The 12,585-nt window shown below is 49.9% G+C and overlaps 1 protein-coding gene across 17 annotated transcripts in view; it reads left to right on the top strand.

The window, feature by feature from the left end:
* Positions 1-12,585, top strand: part of Plekha6 (pleckstrin homology domain containing A6) — a 139,142-nt gene that overhangs the window by 35,353 nt on the left and 91,204 nt on the right. Inside the window, exon 1 of one of the 17 annotated variants that reach the window (XM_085688230.2) lies at positions 10,304-10,433. The exons of 15 other annotated variants lie outside the window; for them this stretch is intronic. The gene's annotated coding sequence lies outside the window, so the exon portion shown is untranslated. Of the gene's footprint in view, positions 1-10,303; positions 10,434-12,585 lie in introns of those variants that run through there. One more of the 17 variants, XM_048430752.3, reaches the window with a different exon arrangement.

The following is a 12,585-nucleotide window of genomic DNA, read 5'->3' as shown; positions in this document are numbered from 1 at the left end:
TTTTTCTTTGCTGGGTCAGTGTATCTGCTTCTCGACTGCACGGAACATGAGCGGTTGGGACTTCCTTACCTCCTGTTCAGTCTCTTCCATTTTAACGTTCCAGGCACACAGAGGAAGGGACACAGGTGTTGCAGACACCTTTGCTGGAACCCCACCCCCCAAGACCTCTGTGACTCAGCAATGGCTCCTAGGCCTCACTTCAACAAGACACACCCCCCCCAGAGGATTATGATATGCATCAGAATCTGAGAAGCATTTTGTTAATAAAGAGCTGCTGGTGGTGGCGGGGGCAACCTCTAGCTTTTAAAGTCATTCTGTGTATGTGCTTCTCTGTCTGTCTGTCTGTCTGTCTGTCTGTCTGTCTGTCTCTCTCTCTCTCTCTCTCTCTCCCTCTCTCAGCTGGGCATGGAAGAAGCTAGGGCAGGCAAATGCTCCACCGCTCAGTAACATCCCTAATCCCTGCCCTTCAGCGTCCTGCTGGTCAGGTCCCTAGGGACAGACATAAAACTGTTTTCAAAACATTTGGTCACAAATTCCCTGTTTAGTTCCTGGTTATGAACACCTGTAATACCTATAATCCTAGCACTTGGGAGAATGAGGCAGGAGGATCATGACTTTGAGGCTAGCTGAGGCTTTAGAATGAGACCCTGACTCAAAACTAAACCAAAACAAAGAAACACAGGCGAAACCAACCACAGACCTGAGTGGCCAGACTAATGCCCTGTGTAGATGGCGTTCTGTTACCCTGGTTTTATTGACAGTTTGCCTTTGAGTCCAGTGCAGGCCTCAAACTCACAAGCACACACGGGGTCTTTTGCATTTTCTGCATTGGTTTTGTACCTTTGTTGAATTCGTCTCACTGATGTTCAACCTCTGTGTCAGAACAAGAATCTTGATCTGCCATAGGTCTCTGCCATCCCTCTCAGCTTTGTCAGGGGACACTCTGTTGCCCATGCCTTCTAAGCAGATGTCAGGTCTGGTGGCATTGACACTCGATGGAGATCTCAGTGTGGTTGGTCCCTTGTGGGCCAAGGGCATCAACATTTTATAGAAGTTCTCTGGGTAATTCTTAAGTGAAGCCAGGATGGAGACCCACTGGATCCAGTGTGGTCTGACAAGCGTCATTCTTGTCCTGTGACCTGCATCTTGGAGACTAGTCTGCAGCAAGGACTGGCCCCTGCTGGCCCCTGCTGGCCCCTGCACTGGGTATGCCAGGCAGGACTGGCGGGGAACTCTGTCTTCTTCATATCCCTAGGAGAGGAGTTGTGTGTGTGTGTGTGTGTGTGTGTGTGTGTGTGTGTGTGCAAGCACACACTGTGCATGAGCAGAGGCCCAAGGAAGATGCTGGATGCCTTGCCTCATTGCACTCTACCCGCCCCTGTTAGTTGCAATTTCTCACTGAACCTGGAGCCAGGACGACAGCTTCTCGGTCTCCCCATCCCCTCACCGCCTCCCATTCCAATATGATATTTTATGTGGATGCTGGATGTTTGCATTCAGGTTCTCATGCTTAAGCAGCAAATGCTTTTATCCACTAAACCATCTTCCCGGCCCCCAAATATTGTCAAGGCGGTGGTTTCCTCGCCCCCATCCCCGCCCTGTGGTACTGGGGAGTGGATCTAGGGCCTCATGCCTGCTGAGCCAGCACTTTACCACCGAGCTACAGTCCCAGCAAGCGATGTCTCCTCTCAGCTGCTTGCTGGCCTGTCCCCCACTGGACAAAAGAATCAGCTTTGACTTCTCTGACATGAGCACCTTCTCTGTGTTTCCGAGCTTGCCACTTAAGAAAAACTAGTCACAAACCAGCGTGGACCCTGTTTGTGGGCTCAGGCCCTTTGCCTTTCTCCAAAAGCTCCTCAGAAGCCTTCCCCTGCTTGCTTCCCCTCCACAACCTCCCACAGGCCAGGGTCTGCTCCTAGGGACTCAGATCTATGTAGTCATCTTGAACTTGGCTTCTGCTGGGCTCAGTGTGGCTCATCTGAATTACCTGGAGCATCCTTTCGGATGGTACCCAGGGTACACGTCTGTTATCCACTTCCTCCTGAAGCTGCTGCTGGGTCCCCAAGTGTCTCTGCAGTGGGCTTGTTAATTGGCGCTTCTGCTGGCTGATTGACTGTAATGGGGGTGAGCATTTATTTACCCCAGCAGCCGCCTCTCAGACAGCTGTTAATTGCAGGCATGAGAGAGACAATAATTATGGGATAATGTGTGGCTTTTGTGTGAGTCCTTCTCTTCGCACGTGTCAGCAAACACTGGTGGGTTTGTTTCCTAACATTTGGCTCCCCCGCTGCGGAGATGCTGCAGCCCCTCCCCCACTTGCATCCCTGTCATGCTGCAGCCCCTCACACTTGCATGCCTTCCCTTCCCCTTGTCTTGGGCCTGGGATTTTAACAAAGTTCTCCCGTGAGAGAAAAGAGAGTGCTTTCACTGGGTGTTTTTAATTAATCCCAGCAATCTGGAGGCAGAGGCAGGTGGATCAGCTGAGTTCAAGGCCAAAACCCTGACTCAAAACAAAACCAGTATAGAGAAACCTTGTCTCGAAAAACCAAAAACGAACAAACAAACAAAAAACCAAAAACAAAAAACCAAAACCGGGAGTGAGAGCAAGAGAGGGAGAGAGGAGAGTTTTCAAATCTCCAGAAATCGTGTCTCTTTCTGATTCCCATGACCCCATTTTTAGAATTTGTACTGACTGACACCATTGATTGAGATGAAATGTCACTGTGTGGCCACTTGAATTCCTAGGCTCAAGAGATTCATCTGCTTCCCTGTGAGAGCGGAACCAGAGCCGTGCATATCCTAGGCAAGACTCAGTTACGTTCCCTAAACTGGTATTTTTAAAAAGGTGGCAGTCAAGTCTGGCAGTTAATTCCAGCCCTCTGGAGGCAGAGGCAGATAAATTTGAGGCCGTTTGAGGCCAGCCTCAAGACAGTCAGGGCTACATATTACAGAGATCCTGTCTCAAAAATCTTATAAAACCAAAAGGGGTTGGTGGATGGGATGAACTTAATCAATTTTGTTTCAAAACATGGGTGTTCATCCCCTGTGTCCTTCTGACCTTTCTTTACACACTTGGGATTGATGTGCAGCTGCTGTCCCCTCAAGAGTTCCTCTGTTTGGTGGCAGTTTTATAGACGCACTCCCAGGTATGTCAATAGTAAGTTTGCCATCTCAAATAACCTTGAATAATTCTGCCACATTATTGCTTAACTCACTACAGAGCATTTGGGTTGGCAAGATGGCTCACTGTGCACATGAAGAGACATCCCTTCAGCAGAGATTATGGGACTGGGAAGGACGGGGTCCAGGCAGGGTTCTGGGTTGTCCAGGTGTCTGCTGCCAAGCCTGACACCTGAGTTTGACTCCTGGTATCTGCATGGTGGAAGCAGAGAACTAACTCCTACAATCTGTCCTCTGATCTACAAACACACGAAGACAGAGACACACACATACACACTATATGTAATTAATTACTTAATTATGTTTTAAAAGGTTTTTTTTTCCTTTGAGAAAGTGTCTCCATCCACAGCCCTGGCTGTCCTGGAGTTCATTATGTACACCAGGATGACACGAGCTCTTGCAGACATCTTCAGAGATCTATCTCATCTGCCTCCCTAGTATTCCGTGCCTAGCCTAATGTCTTAAATTTCTAAAGAAAAACAAATAAAGAACTTGGGTTCTTTCCAATTTGTCGCTGTTATAAATAGCTCTGTTCTAAGCAGCGTTACCCGTACCGAGTTTCCCCGTTATCTCCCTGGGGTCAGTTGTGTTATGAGTCATATAGATCTGGCACTGTGGCTGGAAGAGCTGAGGAGGGGAGAGCCCAAGCCAGAGTTTGGCCTTCCTCCTCCTCTTCTTCACTACAGTTTTCTGATGTCCTCCTCCCTGCTCCCAGCGCATAGCAACTTCCCTTTTCCCCTTGGGTCTTACTCATTAATAGTAACAGACTTAGTTCCGATTAACTATTGCCACATAGCAGACAACCCAAAACAATGTAGCTCAGGGCAACACATCACTTCTTGTAGCTCAATGGGCCAAGGGTGCAGCTCTTCGTGAGTTTTCTAATGTCCTTGTTTTTATCTGCAGCCTGCCCCTCACCCAGATACATGTGACTAGCAGGGGATGCTAGTTGTCGTCTGGGATCTGGGTTTGTCATTCTGGCTCCTCGAAACAGAGCAAGTCACTTGATTCTGAGAGACAGTGACTCAAGGGAACATTCTGGGCTGTAGTGGAGCTCCGTGATAGAGCATTTGACTAGCATGTGAAGCCGTGGTCCCATCCCTATCACTGTAAAATCTATCTGAGAACACACACGCACGCACGCACACATGCACCATATCCCGAGGTGCCCAAGTGGAAACTTCAAGGCCTGCAATGTCCTCTTATCTCAGCCACAACGCATCACATTTGTTATAGTCCGACAAACCGACCAGCCAGAGGCAAAGAGCGAAACTGGACTCAACCTTGTGCTGTGAGGTGCACCAAAGAACTTGCAGCCATCTCTGACCCTCCTCCACACTTGCACACCGACTAGTAGTTTATGAATTCTTCCCCAGTCTACCTATAAGAGGCCCCACCCCATCACTTCCCATCAGCTCCTCCGACCTCCCCTGCTGCAGAGTCCTGCACATGAGAGTTATATGGGCTCTGGGCCCTTTCCTGACTGCCTGCAGGAGCTGCCCTCTGCTCTTTATCCCCTCCCCCCTCCACTCCTGCTCTCTAATCCAGGGCTGCGTCTTTGTTCACTGATCTCCCGCCACATGCTACCAGCATTCAGTTATTCAGGCTGTGTCTGCTGAGCTATAAACAAGGACTCTCCTGTGTTCTCCAAACCCCACCCTGAAGTCTGGTAAAGTACTTGGTGTATAAATAAAGGCGTTCATAAATTCCATGTCCTTGCCCCCTTCTCAAACATTTGGCATTCCATCGTGTGTTGAAGGAAGGAGCACATTGTCTTGTGACGAGAGGTGGCAGGAAGACAATGGACTCCGCTGAATTGCTGCTGTGGGCCCTTACTAGCACTCCGTGGGAGCTTTATATTCTTAACTGTTACCGCAGTTCGGGACATACATGGCAGTATCCATGCTGTTCTGAAGCTGAGAACTGGAGAAGTCGCATCACCTCTGCCAGGTGGCATGGTTGGCTCACATGATGGGAAAGTCGTGGGATCATGATTAAAACTCGGTGTCTGGGGCCACAGAGCACGTTTCTCTTCTGTACGTTTAGCCTCCAGGAACCTCGGGCTCCCCGTCTGTAGATCAGAGCAGATAATCCCTGTAGGATAGGGTGGTTTGGATGGAAGGGAGAAATGCATCTAGTTCGCACTTCCCGTACATTGTCCACTGGCCACCATGTCTTGTCCTTACGCACCTGACAATGTTTTGCACATCTGGGAGTCTTCATGGCTAGTCACAAAGTCGGAGGACTTGCCCTCAGCGTCCTTGGTGTGAGAGTTGTTCACCAATCCATAGGTCTACATATGCCTCCCATGGAACCCAGATATGGGGTCGAGGGGTCCTGTACCTTATGTCCCTCCAGAGACACCCTTCTTCCCTGTAACCACAGAGCAGACAGACTGCTTTCTGGTCCCCCTAGCAGTGGCCCCTGTAGCAGCTGAGCTGGGGAATTCTACCCTCTCACATTAATTGCTTTTGTTTGTTCTTTTTAAAATTGATTCCAGCAAGAGCTCATTAATTCCCTTCCTTTCCCTCATCTTTATGCATGCCCACCCTGCCTCCCAGTTCTATTCCCGTCTTTCTGTCTCTCTGTGTGTGCTAAAGCCTGCAGGGACTCCATTCCAAGTACTTGTGCCATGTGAGGTCTCTCTGGTTGAACCAGGTTATGGGCCACCACGATGACAGCAGTTGTTGGAGGGTGTTTCCTCGCCAGGGCTGGTGATAAAAGTTTTGTCTTCTGTTTCCGGGTGCGCTTTCATCTTAGTCTGGCTCTGGACACACGTTCTCAGGCTAGAGACAGATGGTCTAGGTGGTTTTCCATCCCTTCCCAAGCTCAGTTCATCTCCAACTGTCTTGCCTGGCCACTGACACATGGCATTGAAGAGCCAGAAAGTAGAAAGAGTTGGAGATTTTTCTTAATTCTTCTCATTCTTCTCTCTAAAAGGACAAACTAAAAAAAAGTCTGTGATCCAGAAAAGAGGCGCAGGAGCCTTAACACCCCTTCCTCCCTGCCTCCAGGCACTCTTTCTGCACAGGGTCCATCCTCAGACCCAGCTCTCTATCACCCTGGTCCAGCCCTAGCAGGAGATTTACCTCAGACAGTCGCATGCTTTTGTGATTCTGTTCTGGTTACCGGCCAGGGTGTCTAGAGTCTGACAAATCTTCCTGTGTGAAAAGCATTCCTGCACCCATGGGGATTGACTTCCAAGCTCATGAGAGGTGAGGTAGGAGGACAAGGCAGCCCAGTGCAAGGTTCTGGATGCTTCCTTGCAGAGGCATCCTGTGGGGCCCTGGAGAGGACTGGGCCCAGACACACGCTGGTCTTAAAAGAAGCAGCATGGTTAGGGGTGCCATATCATGATAATACCCTAAGAGCTATTTCAAGCACGTGATAGGTGGGGCTCGCAATCCAAATCTTAGGGTAAAGTGTGATGGCAGAGACAGGAGGGTGAAAGGGCGTAGGATGGCAGACAGGGCATTGGGACCAGGGTCCCTTGGAAGGACTCTCTTGACATCGGAGAGGATCACAACATGGAGACTTCTCTGTGGCACACCTGAGAGATGACCCCTGAAGGTGATCCTGTAGAACAGACCCTGGCCAATGCCAGAAGCCTGGCGGAGCAGGGTCTGAAGGTGTGGAAAGAAGGTCCGGTGTGCCCTGCCCCGCCTCCTGTGCCCTACCATCCTCAATGCCTGGCTCGGCTCAGCTAGCTCTTTGGTCCCCTGAGGCTCAGACAGGAAAAGCAGGGGAATGGGTGCTGTGTGCATGTGGTGTGTGTGTGCATGTGGTGTGTGTGTGTGTGCATGTGTGTGCCACAAAACATATATGTGCCCCAGAACGTGTGTGAAGCGAGAGGACAACTTTGGGGAGCTTCTCCTTCCACTGTGAGATCTAGGGACTGAACCCATCTTCTCTCCAGCTCCCCTCTGACTCTTTTCCCTCGAGTTATTTTATCTCTGCTTATCGAAATTGACGCCATCTCCATGACTCTGCCAACCTTGGAGCTGAGGGCTTTGTGATGTTTTCCAGAATGTTCCTCTGCCTTCACCTAGCTGCTCTGGCAGAGAACAGAGCAGGGCCAAGTATCTACTGCCCCTTAACCATGCTTCCAGAAATGGGGTCCTGTTGTACGAATTCTTATTGATCTTAGTAATAAGAACCCGGAGTCAGATTCAGAAAGCTGAAAGATCAAAGAACCACTAATTCTTACCTCTACGAACTCCTCAGACCGAATGGGGTATCCTGTGTCTACGAGTCCTCAGACTAAATCCTGAGCCCCTGTCTCCTCCCCAGTCACTTCCCACATCCACCTCCCTAGTGCTGAGATTGAAGGTGTGAGCCATCACCATGGCTCGGCTCCATTTCTCTTTTAGACTGATTCAATCTCTCGTAGCCCAGGGTGGCCTTGAACTCACAGACATCCCTGTGCCTCTGGTGTGTGCCACCGCTGCCTGGCCTCTAATGGGTAACCAGTGTGACTAGCTCCGCATTCTGATCTTTAGGCAAGCTTTGTTTGTTAAAGCACAAACAAAATATCACCACAGGATCCCCTGAGGACTCTACTGCTAAGTTCAGCCACCCTCCTCTTCTACTTTCCAAAGGGCCTTCTCCGTAGCCTGTGTCTGCTAGGGAAGGCAGGGAGGGGCTTGACCAAGGCCCAGCTTGGGTGTCTGGGTGGAGCTGCTGCCTGCAGTTCTGGAGTGACTGACATCAAGCTGACTCCCTCTGTTTCTCCCCCTCCCCCTTTCCCAGTGTTCATCCTTCCTGCCTTCCTGACCTCATCTGGCAGAGACAGGAACAATTGAGTGGAAAAGTGCCTCTGAGCACTTCCTGTCCTGCTGATATGCCAAGCCAATGGGAGGAGTGGCTGGAGAAAGCTGGGATGTTACACACAGGAGGAGGTTCTGGGGTTGCTGCCTGTGTAAGGTGGTGGCTGGAAGAGGATGCTCTCCACCTTTCACAGTTGTTGGAGGAGGGAACTTAATTGTTTCTGTAACAAAGAAATAAGACTCTGAGGTGATGCGGATACTAATTAGCTTGTTCTGGAATATCCTATTGTTCTCCATGAGCATATACAATTAGTATTTTGTGTATTAGTATTAGTATTTATTAGTCAATTAAAAAAAAGGGAGAGACAGGTAAGATGGCTTAGTGGGGGAAGGAGCTTGCTGCCAACCTGATGATCTGAGTTTCAGCCACAGGACCCACGTGGGAGAAAGAGAATTGATTCCTGAATGTTGTCCTCTGACATCCACACCATAACACAAAATGAATTCAGGATAGTAGCCCCAGAACCTGCCTCGGTGATGATTTAGGAAGCTCTAGTGAATTTCACAGGCTCTTTGAAGAGTGACTTGGGGGATCAGAGGCCTCCTGAACACAGGGGTGAGGGTGGGGAGGTGAATTTTATCTCTGTCTTTCCCCTACTCTCCTCAACACGGAGGTTCTGTCTCTGTGCTGTGTGTCTAGTTCTCTCTCTCTCTTAAAGACTTTTTATTGTTTGTTTGTGTGTGTAGGGGTGTATGTAGGGGTGTGTGCATGTGTGTCTGTTTGTGCATAGGGTGGTGAGTGCTGCTTCCCATGGAGGCCAGAAGAGGGCATTGGATTCCCTAGAGTTGGAGTTTACAGGTGATTGTAAGTTGCTCGACCTGGGTGCTATGAACAAAACTCTGGTTTGTCCTCTGGAAGGGCAGAGAGCATTGTTGACCACTGAGCCATCTCTCTAGCCCCTGTCCAGTTCTCTTGCTCAGAAACCCAATCAACGCAGGAGAACTTTCCTAGGTACCTGTCGGAAGTGTGACTAGTCCATACCGCCTGTCTACTCTATCCCAGCCCGTCTGCAACACAAATGGGTTCTAGAAGAGTCTATTCCTTGCTGCCCTCAAAACTGAATTACTTTTTGTGGCCAAGGTGAGGGAGAAATGGCCCACAGATGACTCTCTTTAGAATTGACAGCTTCAGAGGGACTTCGTATTTTTGCTGTTGTTTGTTTTGAAACTCTGTCGTATTATGCAGCTCAGGCTGGCTTGGGACTCAGACAGTCCTGCCTCCACCTCCTAAGCTCTGGGATTACAGGTGTGCTCCATCACCTGTCTAGGAGTGACCAGTGACCAGGAATAAAATGGTTGGACAGTTGTTTATAAGGGACGGTATTGCCAGGGAAACCCGGGGTTGAGACATGCTTAGTGCAGAAGTGGATCATTGTGTCTCTACCCGCAGAGGGAGCAGTCAGAGCAAGCTCAGGAAGCTTCTCCTAGAAAGCAGGCCTTGGCCTCCCGATACACCACACCCATGCCTTACAGGCTGAACCCCAGCTTCCAAGAAATGTGGCAACCTGGCTGGAGCAGGAGCGATTTCAGTTCTCACCTGCCTTCTCCTCTGCTTTTAGGATATATAACCAGATAGTTTCCCATCCCCGCTGGGTCCCACCTGTTCGTATCAGCTGGGAAATGAGAACAATTACATATTTCCCCTCCCTATAGAGTTGGGGGACTCTGCCCAGAGAGCCCGAGTGTGGAGCTTACAGCCTCAATGCCCTCTATCTCTCTTCATTCAGTGGAGCACCTCCAAGCCCGACAGAAACCTGCGCCCTCCTTGCTGTGTGGGCAGGGCCTTTGGTTTATGATAACGATACCCTGCATTTATAGAGCGTCTTTGTTGTTGAGAGTTTTCTCTCTGTGCATGCTCCCATCCTTCGGAGGGTACAGACTGAAGGAAAAGGTCACAGTGACCTTGGGTCACTCTGAGGTATCCAGTGGTTTGCTTGAAGTCCTGCCGCCAAGAAGTGGCAGGGCCAGGATTTTCCTTTCAGCGTTAGTACTGCGGCTGGGATGAGTTGCTGGCCACTTCCTCAGGATCTAAGAGTTAGGTCTGTGCCTGCTTGCCCTGGCTTTGAGGGAGGTCGATTCACAGGGGACCTTTGGCCCTGTGGTCCTTGAAGTTCAGAGAGAGCAATGAGGTGGGAGGTGGACTAGGCCTGGAGGCGATTCTGCCCTGGCCACCTCGTGACTGCCTAGCATGGGCATGAATATGGAACAAGCACCTTGGTGGAATCCTGTGCTCTGGCCCCTACAGCAGTGTGTCCCAAGAGGCGGGCTCTGGGCCAGCTTCTTTGATTGGCTGCTGGGGTCTGGGGTGGAGCATCTCCTGGTGTGCTGCACCTTAGGAGCAGGTGGAGGAGGGCACCAGAGCAGGCTGCTCCGTGGGAAGCGAACTATTGGCAGCACGAGGTGGTTCTCATGCACCCTACCTGGCTGGTAAGGGCTATAAATTCAGGCCTGGGATTGTGAGAGACGGGGTAGCTGACCCGGCTGTTGACTGGATTTTCTAGAAGCATCCCTCTGCTTCCTTCTCTCCACGCACTCCCCAAAACGGTTGATTCTTCGCTCCCTTCCTTTCTCTTGTTCTTTCCTCTCTTATTTGCTCAACAGATTTGAACTCCAAAATGTGCCAAGCATGGCACACTTTCTCCCGTTTCCTCCCTTCCAAAGGACCCTGGCCACCCCCATGCCCTGCTTGCCTTCAGGGTTATGTCTGCTTCTCTATCTCAGTCCCTAGCTTCAGAACGCTGTCTCCTTTCCTTCGAGATCAGTGGCACCAGGAAGTGCTGAGATGGGAGCAGCCTACAGTGTGTGGGGTGTTTGTCCAAGGTGGGGTTGGCGTGGCCTGGCTGGCTGGGCAGGGTAGGGCTGAGGCTCAGGCTCCGGTTCTTGGTTCTTGTGTGGCCTTGTCCTTCCCACACCTACCTACCCTTTCTCCTCTGCCCACGCCCCACTCCGTTCCCTGATGGAGGCAGAGGTAGCAAAGCCAACCCAGTGGCTGTAGGTGTTGTTTGGCTGAGACTCCTTTCAGACCTCAGGTACAGACAGCAGAACTCCACCTGGGACTGGCGACGTTCCAGGGGAGGGAGGGCAGGACCAGTCTTCTGAAGAAGGCCTGGTTCTACCAGGGGCTGCCACTTTCTCTGGTAGGACCGCTGTCAAAGACGTAGTGGAACTGTAGACCATGAGGGTGCAGTGGCAGAGGTTCTGCTGGGAGGGGAAGAGAACTCTGGATTCTCGCCTCACGTGGCTACAGAGCAGGTGCCCAGGGCCAGAGTCAGGGACCTGGTCAGCTTCGAGGTGTTTATTGCATCATGGCCACAAGCTCACAGTGATCTCATTTGTCATTTATTTTACTCATTTGGCTTTTTGAGGTAGGTTCTGTTGTAGCCCAGGCTAGCCTGCAGCTCACTATGTAGCAAAGGATGGCCTTGAACTCGTGAATTTTCCTACCCTCACTTCCTAACTGCTATTATTACAGACATGTACCATTATGCCTGCTCCATTTTTATTTTATTTTTTATTTTATTTTTGGTATTTTTAAAATTCAAGACAAGGTCTCACTAAGTTGTCAAGGCTGGTCTTGAACTCCCTTTTTAAATTAAAAAAAATGTTACATTTTATTTATTCATTGTGTGTGTGTTCATGTGTACATGATAGGTACATATGGAGCCAGAGGATGGTTTACGGGAGTTAGTTCTCTCCTTCCATCATGTGGATTCTGGGGGCTGAGCTCAGGCACCTTTATCTGCTGAGTCATCCTGCCGCCCACCCCTTGAACTCTGTAGCCCGGGCAGGTCATGAACTTAGCATCCTCCTGTCTCAGCCTCCTGAGTTACTAGGATTTAAGGCCTGTCCTGTGCCCCCAGATCTAGCTTCTGATTTATATATTTAAACAAATGTATTTATTTAAGACGGAGTCTGTCTTGGAACCAGGAGCTCATCAGTTTGGCTAGACAGCCAATGAGCTTCAGGGATCTGCTGGTCTTTCCCCTCCCCTGACTCCTCCCAGTATCTTTTGAAGAGGCGTCCAGGACCCAAACTCAGGTTGTCAGACTTACATGGCAGGCACTTTATTGACTGAGCCATCTCTTTAGTCTGGTGATTTATATTAATTTTTAAAAATTTTTAATGAAAACGTTTAAGCTTGTGCAAGGTCAGAGGGAGTAATGAAACAACCCTTACATGCTCGTTTGGATCATTTGGAAGTGGTCTCCTGGACAGTCAGTCTTGCTCATTCCCAGCCCTTCCTACCCTCTGGTTGTTTTGAAGAGAAAGCTAGGCAGCTGATCATTTTGTCTCTAAAGGTTCTGACGCTTAGAAAAATGCTGAAATATCACCATCACACCTCAACAAAACTAACAAGTCTCGCCAGTATTTACATTCCTCCATCATATTTGAAAACGATTTTCTTTTTTATTTGGATCCAGATAAGGCCTACATATCGTGATGGGCTGTTTCTGCTCTCAGGTCGCTCCTGCCTGCATCGCCCTTTTCCTGTCCTGGGTTTGGGGGTGGAAACCTAGGCACATTGTGTGACATGGTCTACTGTCCCTTTATTACCCACAAAGGCAGCTAGAGGTGGAGC

Source organism: Myodes glareolus, chromosome 5 (assembly GCF_982192425.1).
Source record: "Myodes glareolus chromosome 5, mMyoGla1.1, whole genome shotgun sequence".
NCBI lineage: Eukaryota > Metazoa > Chordata > Mammalia > Rodentia > Cricetidae > Myodes > Myodes glareolus.
This window is presented reverse-complemented; position numbering and strand designations above follow the sequence as displayed.